Genomic DNA, 12452 nt, shown 5'->3' with positions numbered 1-12452 from the left:
AATCGAATGCTGCTAAATATGTCCCTTACAGTGGGGCATAAGACAGTTAAAGGTTATTGGCCTCAGAAATACTGTTTTCCAATTGTTCAATAGATTTTTTTGGATAGAAGGGCTACTTGGTGCAAGTAGTGCAATGAAAGTTACAGAGTTATCACCCATAGCAACCAACTACAGTAACTGTTTCAAAACAAGAATATGAAGACCTGGTGTAAATTTTGTGTAACCCTTTCTTGGCAGGAATATCCAGGGCCACACTGTGGTGCTAACAGTATAGATCTCAAGCCTCCGCTAAGTGGGAGATTTGCGGGGTTTGGATAAGTTAAGTGCCTCCACCCAGGGCTAAAACCAGATATTGGTGGCATACAACTCCCTGGGAACTGCAATAGCAGTGATTTTGGTACCAATTGTAGCAGACAATAAACCACACAATAGGCAGATGTGCAGTAATATGTAATATTAGAAATGCAATATATGCAAATGCAATAATAACAGTGAAATAACAATAATACTATGAATATAAGTCAATATAATAAGTATCACCCTTGGTATGAAAATGTCCACTGTCACTTTAAGAATGGTGAGTGTGCACACTAGAGGTCTGAGGGTATATACCAAAGTAGTAATAGAAGAGGTATGTGTTGCAACACTAGATTGATGCACCCCGGGGTGTGTAAAGTGAAGGTCTCACCAACTCCCAGTGATAATGAAAGAAGAAAGAGATCCCGTGAGGCAGAGCAGATACAGGGAAGCAGTCTGGCAGCTTTAATCCACACTGAGCTTGGGATGCTGGTGTAGGGAAAGGCTTCCTGAATTCCTGAGGAGATCCACTGTCACGGAGGCTGATGGGAAATCCACAGTCCAGATCGGGTGTACACGCTGGCAACTCACTACAGGGCTGAAGTCCTATCTATCCTACAGGGATTACTTCCCTAGCAATAGCTCAGGCAGCTGCACTAGTTCCAGTCACTATGATGGCTGACTGGAAAGGGTTAACTAACTCCCTGTGCTCTGACTATGGGATTCCCTATATGGGTAAATATTCTATAGGTGAAATCCCTAGCTTCCTACTCAGATAAATCAGCAGGAACACTCACAGCAGAGAGGAGAAATCGCAGGCTGGCTCTCAGTAGTTCTGTGCAGAGACCAGACTTTCCTCTTCTCTTCTTCCTGGTTAACCTAAGCCTCACTTTCATTTTGGCTCCAAACTTCTTTCAGAGAGGTCACAAGGTCAGAAGCAAATCCTTCTTGCTGATTGGCCAGGCTGTGGCTGAAAACTGTCTCACTGCAGTGCAAGCAGCAGCCATGCTTTTGGTGGATCCAGATTTAAAGTCACAGGGTTATGCAGTTAGGGAAAGGGCAAATAACACTTCCCTACATTTGTTTACCAGCTAGACTGTTACTCCACCAGTCGGTTAGATTGTGTAACATAGTATCACTGAAGCAGTGAAGGAAAAAAAAACCTAACCAGAATATATCATATTAAATATTGGTTAAATAATTTGCAAGCTACAACATAATAAACTGTTCAACATTGTCATTAAAAAACATACATTTAAGTTGATTTATTAATTTAACTTTTGAATTTTTTTTATTTAAAAGTTGAGATTTAAGTTGATCGATTATGATCAACTTAAATCGATTAGCATATTTACAAAAGCAAAATTACAAATCAGAAAAAATTGATTGCATTCATTTTGGAGAGAAAAAATAGAAACATTTATTCTATTAATTTTTACAAATTTGAATTCTTAAAAAAAACTAGAAATATAACATATACATTACAATATAAATATAATATGTTATAAAATACAGTCTTTTTTATTGACATTTTGCATATTTTTGGCAGAATTTTCTCGAAATGTGCAAAACTGTTATCTCAGCTTTAAAAAAAAAATGCTCCAAAGTTCAACCAAGGAACAAAAAAAAATATGGTTTGGTGAGAAGGGAAGTTTGCCGCTACTATGAATTTTTCAACATTCTGAAGAGAGAGAAAAAATACATAAATATTTATGGCTTCAAAATGTCCAAGTACTATGCTAAGAGATTGAATCCTAGTATACAATTTCAGCATATCTTTAAAATGGAAATGCATGGTCTCAGATAGTGAAGCATGTACATTTCGCATAAAAATAGTAATGTCTATAATTTAGAGACTCTGTTAATATGAACATTTAGTACAGTACCTTTTGCAATATTGAAGTTCGTTTTTATCTTGAGCTGGCAAAAAGCTTATTTTCCTTTTGAACTTCTGAGTACAGGGGGGAAAAAAATTCAAAGAGATGAGACACATAATCATACCCTTTAAAGTGCAAAATTATGCAGCTGGTATATAGAGCATTACCGCCTGACCTGCTGTATTTATGGTAAACATTACAACTAATGCAATTCTTTTCATTGCAATCACATCAACCATGTGACAGTGAAATGATTCTCTTTGTACAATGCTTTAAATCACACAGGGATAGCTATTTACATCCCAGTACAGAACATCCCTGTGCAGAATGTCATTCTTTAGGGCCTTTTTATTTATTATTGTAAATAAAGTTGTATAAATGCAGCATAAACTTGGAAGGGATTGGTTTTATTTTGCATACATTACTTTATGTTCTGTGCATATTTGAGTATATAAAAAAAAAATAGTATATAAATTGTTTAAGATTTGTTTAAAATCTTTTGCAGAATTTAGAGGTTTAAAAAAATAACTGGGGTAAATGGTAGTGATAAGCAATTTTTTTCCCCAGGCATGGATTCAAGGCAAATTTCTGCATTTCACCATGTGCACATTTTTGCGTGAAACTGCGGCAAAAATTTGCTGTGAAAAATTTTTGTGACAAAAAAGCCACAGAGACAAAATTGACGCTGAGACAAAATGTTGCTACAAGAAAAAAACCCATTGACTTTAATGCATTTGGACAAAAAAGTCACCAAGAAAAAAAGATGATCATAGATTTCAGAAAACATCCAGATCCCTTAAAAATCGAAAATATCAAAATAGAGCAGGTTAAAAGCATTACTTTTCGAGGTCTACACATTGCAAATTATTTTAAATGGACTGATAACACCACGGCCATAATCTGGAAAGCTCATCAACGTCTTCATTTCCTCCGACAACTTAAAAGGTGTGGAGTCAACAGGTCTGCACAAATCACCTTCTACAGAGCCACGATTGAAAGCATTCCCAACTGGCAACATAGCAGTGTGGTATGGTAGCATCATACACCAGGAAAAAACTTCTCTCCAGAGGGTGGTAAAAACTACTGAACGAATCATCTCTACCAAACTTCCATCACTGTCCTATCTAGACAAGAACAAAATTAAAGCCTGCGACCAGAGTCACCCAGGACATGACATATTCATTTGGCATTAGCCCAATTACTCATTGAGGCACAGGAGGCCTGAAAGCATAACAACCAGAAGCAAAATTCTATTTAATAGCTTCTTTACAAGAGCTGTCAGACTAACTGCAAATGAGTCCTACAGATAAGAAAGAAGGAATCTTCAGGAATCATCTATCCCAACCAATCATCTAGTCCCAACGAATTAAATGGTCAAGCAGATACCAAAACAGATAATGCACTCACCGCACTATTGCAAGTCGTAATTCCTATTCTAATTACACTGCACTCACTGCACTTTATGTTACAATCTATTAATCTTATACTCTGCATCTCTGTATCCCATATTTATTGTAAAAATCAATATGTGTCTCAGTGCACTATCCTGCAAAAGAAATTCCTATGTACTCCTGGTACAAATGGCAATAAATAACTACTTGACTTGACTTGAAAAGTGTCCATAAGAAAAACGCTCATTGACTTTAATGCATTTGGAGTGAGAAAAAATAATAAATATTGATCACACGTAAAAAAAAAAGTCATGCCCATTAATTTCAATGAATTTTGTGTGAACTGTTTCATGAATTTTTCGCAGTTTCGTGAATACCATGGGTTCCTGCCCAGGAAAAAACGTGTCCAGTGTTTATTAATGAGCCCCTTTGCCACAACCCTGATTCCCCAAGCCATGTCCATATTGTACAATCACCCTTTCAATGATGCCCCAAAAAATCACCCATTCCCCTGGAAGCCCCACCATTTCACAACCTATCTATTGCAGATTTCCAACAGTAGTAGCCCTTGTACAGTGGCCCTGCTGCAACATCCATTAAATAGACACAAATGTAAAACTGAGAATATATATTTACATTAAAATTGCTATAAACAAACACTGTTGTGGGAATAAAATCATAAAACATGACTACTTGTCACTGTGAAACAACAGGTCAACCCAGATTGTCGAAGAAGATGTGGCCATTGTCTGTCATCCAAGTAACCATAGTATTGAGTCTCTCAGACAAGTAAGGAAAGCAGCTCCATTTCATTTGCAAGTATCTTTCACAGATGAAAATGTATCTAATAAGCTTGAGTCTGTATCTTAATGATATTTTTTCCAAAGACGTGAAAACTACTTAATTTCCAGTTCACAGAAATAGGTCAACACCTCTTAAATATTGGGAACAGCAGCATTTCATTGCACTCAACATGTAATTAAAAAGAGAAAACAACGCTGTACATAAATTTACAAAGGCAATGGAAACAACTCACTTGTTATTCCACAGAATTTATTATATCCATTATTTGCCGCTTTATTTCTCAATGCTAACTGTATAAAATTGGCTCCCTGTGTTTATCGTAAATGTCATATATTATAGGCAAAGGCAATTAGGGAATGGCAACTGGTCAGAAAGGCAAAGTGAGGAAATGTGCTTTCTGAAACGAAACTCTATTCACAGCTCTGCTTGCCTTACGTTAAAGAAACCCTGTCACTAGAGTACAGTCATAGTAAAAAATACTTATGGGTAGTGATGAGCAAAAAATTTCCTATTAAAAAAGCAGTTGTAGTGTAGTGTAGGAGGTTCTCTAACAATATAGCGGTATACTCAGTGAAAAATTTGATTTTGCCCTCCTAAATCAGAAACAAAGTGTCATGAAAAAAGACCGCCCAGACTCTAATGGAGTTCACTACAAAAATGTTGAGCAACAAAATGCTAAATTTTCGTACGACTAACACGTTTAGAAATGTTTTCTCTGTTTCGCAAATTTTTCTGCAGTTTCGCAAATTTTCAGTCGAATTGAAACAAATTTGGTCATCATTACTTATGGGCACAAGTGTACTGTAGTTTTCAGCGTGCAATTTCGAATACAATCCACCATATTTTTTACAGCCGTAAATTAGCACTTGCTTACACCACTCTGAATACCTGTCATTATGAATAAATAAAGAAATCAATGTAATAAAATATAATGCCAAAACCTGCTATGTTTTGAGTACTTTTTGCACACTGACCCTTGAAAAATTGCCCCAGTCCTCCTGTAGGTTGCCAGTCAACAATATAGCCAATCACAGCCATTTTTGACACCCCCGGGAACTTTTTTAATGCTTGTGTTGCTCTCCAACTATTTTTACTCAGAATGAGTGGGTTTAGATTCCCGGGTAATCATTGCCAAAAATAGTGACTAATGGAATGATTTTTTAAACTGTGACTTCTTCGCATCTGTTTCTTTTTATGAAAAAATCTAAAAAAAAGTTGCAAAAAAAACCCCTCAACTTTTTATGGATTAATTATGCTGATGTTTGGAAGATGTTTGTTGCCTTCATGATTTTTGATATTTTCGAACATTTTGATTTTTGTGCAAAAATCCCAAAAAGTTGCACTTTCCAGCAACAATTAAAAAAACTGCACAATTTGAATTTGTGTCAACGTTTACCGCACAGACTTTTTTCGATCAAATTATTTTCAATAAATTAAGGTTGAATTGTTTTCTAGAAATATTCATTTTAGGAAATAGGTCTCTGAGTGTAAGAACTCAATTTAGGATGAAGGTCTGAAAGTGGGATTGCCCCTGAAAGCCTGTGTTCTCTTTGCTTTCCCTGCAGGGATATATAATGACCATTGGTGCTGTGAGTACATGCCTATCCACAAATGTTCCCTGTTCCTGTATTGTTTGGATGAACGTCTATATGGATATTTGCTGGGTCAATTCTTTGTTTAAGTTAGGAACCACTGATGCCCTTGTGTATTATATGAAAATTACAGTTCAGCAACACCCTGAACCTGAGTATAAAGTGTTTCATCACTTATAGTATGGTAGTGTATGGTAAAACTGATTGTTCTGAGTTAAGAAGCACTCCAATTAACTATAGCCTTACAAGGGGGGGCGTGGCCAACCACGCAGCTTGATGGCCGCAATCTGAGGCGCTCCCGGGGCTCCAGTCCTGCCTATATCTCTTCCTCCCCACTGCGCCCATTCACAACCATCCGGGACGCTTTGGGAGAGTGGGGGCGCCATCCGGAAGCTGTTGCCTGCAGGCCTGTATCGCCCAGCACTTGTCTGCGAGGAGAACCGGTTGCGGCCTATCGCTGGGCCTGAAGCCGCGGCCTCGCGTGATCGCGGTACCCGCCCGCGGCCCTACCACCAGCGCGGTTCCCCTTATAGCACCTAGGGGACGTCGCAGAAGATACAGTGGGGACTCCAGACGGGGGGTGAATGGTGCTGGAGCCCTGGGGACCCTTCTACAGCCTGCAGCAGCCCATGCACGGCTGTGTCAGTACAGCAGGGGTGGTGCATCAGGCCCTACACATCCCAACCCTGCAGAGAGAGCTCACTTGGCTGCCATACCTAATAGCCTGGACCCTACCACTAGCGTCCTGTCCTACACAAGCTGAGATCACACATTGAAGGGGGCTGTGTGACTGCAACAATGAACTAACCAAAGGTGCTGTGCCTTCGCTCCATACCCCTGATATTATCCTGGGCAAGAGCTGCCTGACCCATTAGTTACTGCGGGTCCTGTCTACAAGCAACCCACTAGGGAAGGTGTCCCTGCAGAGGAGAGATGGAGAAAAAAAAGGCTGCACAGAAGCGGATTGATGGCTATACTAAACCCACTAAAGCTTCACGAGAGCCACATCAGGGTGACGACACGGCTCATCCTGACGAGCTAGAAGGTTTAGCAGTGGTTGCTCCGCTAGATCCAGGGCCGGCGGCTCAAGACACTCAACTCCTACTGCAGGCAATCGCAGACTCCAAAGAGGTCCTTACCACCAAACTCGCAGCTACCTGCTCAACCCTCACTTCAAAAATTGAAGAGGTGCGTGTTGACCTTTCTCTCCTGAGGCAGGACATGCAGGCAGTCCGAGAGCGCACGTCAGAGGTGGAACGCAGGACTGGGCTGCTGGAGGACGAGGTGGGTCCACTCGCCCAATAAGTACAACTCCTTCAGAGGGAACATACGATTATGGCCTCTAGAGTGGACGACCTGGAGAACCGCAACCGTAGATCTAACCTCAGAATAGTGGGCCTGCCTGAAGGTTGTGAGGGGGCAAAAACCGAAGACTTCATTGAAAGATGGCTACAGGACACGTTGGGTCCCTCCACCTTTTCCCAACACTTCGTGGTTGAAAGAGCGCACCGGGTCCCTGCCAGACGTCTGCCTCCGGGAGCACCACCGAGGCCATTGATCCTCAAGTTGCTTAATTACAGAGATCGGGATGCCGAATTGAGAGCTGCTAGAGAAAAAGGCGACATTACCTTTCAAAATGCGAGAGTTTCTCTGTATCCAGATTTTTCTCTTGCGATCCAGAAAAAAAGGGGAACGTTCACTGAGGCTCGCCGCAGATTGAGAGAGCGGGGGATTAAATATGCCATGCTTTACCCAGCCAAAATGAGGATCCTGGATGGGGAAAAAGCTCTTTTTTTTGACGCCCCAGGCGACATCATCCAGTGGTTAGAGCATCGGCCTTCCTCTCCCAGACGTCCTGTTCCATAGCCCGGTGGAAGGCTCTCTATCAGGTCGTATACTGTGTTAAATGCCAACCATCTGTTTGGAAATTTTTCTGTCTTTTTCTGCTTCCCTTGTGTTTACGGGTCCAATCATCTGATTATGACTTATTCTGAGGTGCATTTGGATTCCTTCACCACCAACAGACAATCTCTTTGACTCATTGCATCTTCGTTGCTGGCATACTATGTTTTATTTTGATATTCTGTTTCTCCTCCTGTACCGAAAGGTGAGACCACTTTTGGTTGAATTACGTTGGACACTCGCCATCAAAATAACTGATTAGATGGAGCTTTTGCGCAGCACTTCTTAAGGCCCTACAGGGCATTACTGCAGTTAGGGGGAAATACTGGTTCACATTCCCTAGTTGTTAAAGTTTTATTCTGTTTAGGGACTGATGTATCCCCGGGTTGGGGGGGGGGGTACCGGGTGGGGGATAACTTGTTGACTCAAGTTGGGCTTCTTACTGTCTACATGTTTTGTACGTTTTTCTTGCTACTATGTCTTACAACTCTACCCGCAACATTTACTCCGGGCTTCAAGTTTGGCCAAGGTCTCTTCCTGAAGATTCTGGTTAGGTCCCTGTGGGATGGATAGTCATGGCGTCTAGACCGAAAACGATACAAATAGTGTCATGGAACACGCGTGGTTTGAATGACCGCATCAAACGCTCTATTATTTTAGACTATCTTAAAAAAACAAGGGCAGATATCTGTATGCTCCAAGAGACACATCTCACGGGGAGAAGAGTATTGGCACTGAGACGGGCTTGGGTGGGCAGCCTTTATCATGCCGAATACTCCTCGCATTCCAGAGGAGTGGCAATTTTCACTAGGAAGGGGCTAGGTCTGGGGGTAGAAGACCTGCGAACTGACACGAAAGGTAGATATGTAATCCTAAAATGCCTGTTGTTGAATCAATGCCTAATAATCATCAATGTGTATGTCCCTCCCCCTTTCACTGTACTTCTTCTCGATGAGATACTAATGCATGTTGCTAATATGGGGCAATTCCCGACTGTATGGTTAGGGGATTTCAATGCAGTCCCTGATTCTTCCATGGACAGGCTCAGGCCTTTAGCCCAGGATTCCTCAATTTTTCCAAACTGGATAGCAGGAGCGGGACTACTTGATGCATGGAGGTGCAAACACCCCAACGTTAAGCAGTACTCCTGCTTCACTGTTGCAACCTCAGCACTATCCCGCATTGACCTTGCCCTAGTTAACCAAGAGGCACTCCGCCTTATTATAACTGTAGATTTCCTACCCCGGGTGTGTTCTGATCACGCACCCCTACAATTATCCCTCCAACTCCCCGGCCCTGAGCAGACTTCCCCTTGGCGTTTGGCCCCAAAATGGGTTCACAACCTTAGTGTACTTGAGAGTTTCCAGCCCCAGCTGAAAGAATTTTGGGAATTGAATGCAGGTACTGCGGCAGCAGAAACAGTTTGGGACTCATGTAAAGCGTGGACTAGGGGTGCTTATATTTCACTCATTAAGAGGGAGCGTATTAGAATAGAATGGGACATAGAGAGGGCCAAGACGGACCTGTCGGAAGCCGAGTACAACTTGACTCTGGGTGATAGCCCCTCACACAGACAAGCCTTAGCAGCAGCGCAAAGATCTATAGACCTTTTGCTTACCGAGAAATACTCCCAGTTTGAAGTGAATAGGCGGGCTGCCTGGTATGATAGAGGGGATAAGAGCGGTAAATTGCTGGCGCTATTAGCGAAGGACCCCACGCAGCTGACAGTCATACCTAGATTGATTGCACCCTCTGGGGAGGAGCTCTTAGACGCTAAAGCAATAGCGAATGCCTTTGGGATTTTTTATAGAGATTTATATCAATCAGGTTGCTATGATAGGGCCACATTGGAAGAATTTTTGGAGCTGACACCCTTCCCAAAACTAACTGGTGTGCAAATGGATTCCTTAGTCTCCCCCATTTCGGCCGACGAGATTAAAGACGCAATAACTAATTTCCATAATAATAAAGCCCCCGGCCCGGACGGAATTCCAATAGAGTGGTACAAGGCGAATGCTACTCTGTTGGCCCCTATCCTGGCCTCACTTTTTAATGATTGTGCTGAGTCTGGCAGTATCCCGCTCTCCTGTTCTTTAACAACAATAACTGTGATCTTAAAACAGGGCAGACCCAGCCACTTGTGTGACTCATATCGTCCCATTTCGTTACTGAACGCAGACATTAAGATATTTGCCAAGGTCCTGGCTACCAGGCTTAAAGGGGTAATAGAACATCTGATTTGCCTGGATCAGACGGGCTTCATGCCAGGTAGAGCGACAGATATCAATATTAGGCGTCTGTATACAAATATTCAAGCCAACCATGATAATAGGGGCGAGAGGGTTGTGGTCTCATTAGACACAGCCAAGGCCTTATCTGTGGGAGGTCCTGGCCCGCTTTGGTCTGGGTGACAGATTTGTCAAGTGGATAAAAGCTCTGTATAAATCCCGACAGGGCAGGTAAAAGTCAACAACTACCTCTCAGACCCGTTTGAGCTACATAGAGGCAGGAGACAGGGCTGCCCTCTTTCCCCCCTTTTGTTGGCGTTAGCGATAGAACCACTGGCCATTCGGATTCGCAGAGATCCGGGCATAGTTGGTCTTAGATTAGGTCAGCTGGAGGAGAAGGTGTCCTTGTATGCCGACGATATGCTGGTATACCTGGCAGACCCAGGGGCCTCGCTAACTAGGCTCCTGCAAGTGGTTAACCAGTTCGGTGTTCACTCTGGGCTTAGGGTAAATTGGGAGAAATCTACAATATTTCCAATAGATCAGATACCTCCCCTGGCTCGAACTCCTTCCCCACTGCAATGGACTTGCTCCTTTAAGTACCTAGGTGTGATTATTCATAGAGACCCCAAAGAATACATATCCAACAACTTAGACCCTGTCTTACAAGAATACCGCAGGAAAGCCAACACCTGGGCCAACCTTCCTCTTTCCCTAGTGGGAAGGGCGAACCTTGTCAAGATGGTATTCCTATAAAGATCAAATTGGGAGCAGAATCAGTAAATACTATAGAAACGCATACTGGAGACCTCTAGTGACCAAACAGAGGTAAAACTGCAGATACGAAAAAACTTTTCTCCAAAGCATGCTGATTAGTAAAAAATATAGATTTTATTCACATCAATGATTAAAAAACATTAAGAGTATACCCTCTAATGCCTGACGCGTTTCATGCTTACCCAGCACTTAGTCATAGGCAGAATCCAACTAGTCTCTCTTACTTTGTTCCTTAAATACTGGCCCATATAGTCCCTCCCTTCCATAAAACCAATCACAGGCACATGTTCCAATTGCCATATAACATCCAATTGACTACTGGCTTAGTACAGATACAATGATCTATGTGTTAGATAATCCATGTTACAGGGTATATACAAAAATATAAAAAGAATGTGTTCATACATACATAGTTAAATATAGCAAGTCACATCAAAAATATAATTGAGGCCTAGAGGCAACCTGGTCTGTAGGTGAAAAATCCAATATACTTCTCTTTTCTTTAGTTTCATCAGAAGATCTCCCCCTCTTAAACCTGTCTTAATTTGTTCTATTCCTTGAATTGAATAAATTAAGACATTAAGCAATATGTAGGCTGCACTATTAGGACATTGAAGGAACGTATTAGGGAACATATTAATCAAATAAGCAATGTCAAACTAAGCAGCAAAACCAATGTCACTAGACATTTTCAGGAATGTAACAACAGTAATCTACAGTATTTTTCAATTCAAGGAATAGAACAAATTAAGACAGGTTTAAGGGGGGGAGATCTTCTGATGAAACTAAAGAAAAGAGAAGTATATTGGATTTTCCACCTACAGACCAGGTTGCCTCTAGGCCTCAATTATATTTTTGATGTGACTTGCTATATTTAACTATGTATGTATGAACACATTCTTTTTATATTTTTGTATATACCCTGTAACATGGATTATCTAACACATAGATCATTGTATCTGTACTAAGCCAGTAGTCAATTGGATGTTATATGGCAATTGGAACATGTGCCTGTGATTGGTTTTATGGAAGGGAGGGACTATATGGGCCAGTATTTAAGGAACAAAGTAAGAGAGACTAGTTGGATTCTGCCTATGACTAAGTGCTGGGTAAGCATGAAACGCGTCAGGCGTTAGAGGGTATACTCTTAATGTTTTTTAATCATTGATGTGAATAAAATCTATATTTTTTACTAATCAGCATGCTTTGGAGAAAAGTTTTTTCGTAAGATGGTATTCCTGCCTAAATTCTTATATAAGCTTCATAATGCCCCAGCATATATACCCCAAAGCTGGTTTAAACAACTGGACAAAATCACCAGCTCCTTTCTCTGGGAGAATCGAGCCCCCCGCATCAGTTTGACAGCCCTCCAGGCCCCTGCATCAGGGGGAGGCCTGGCGTTGCCAAATTTTTTACTCTATTACCACGCTTCACAACTGGTTTATGCTCACTGGTGGCTGACGTTTGATATGAATAATCATGCCCTTTTGGCGGAAGCGGCATGTGCCACCTCACTTGAGGCTCTGGCAAATCATTTGTACAGAGGAGAGAACTCCGTTTTTCCTCAGACTTCATCTATGACCC

Source organism: Xenopus laevis, chromosome 2S, assembly GCF_017654675.1.
Source record: "Xenopus laevis strain J_2021 chromosome 2S, Xenopus_laevis_v10.1, whole genome shotgun sequence".
Classification (NCBI taxonomy): Eukaryota; Metazoa; Chordata; class Amphibia; order Anura; family Pipidae; genus Xenopus; species Xenopus laevis.
This window is presented reverse-complemented; position numbering follows the sequence as displayed.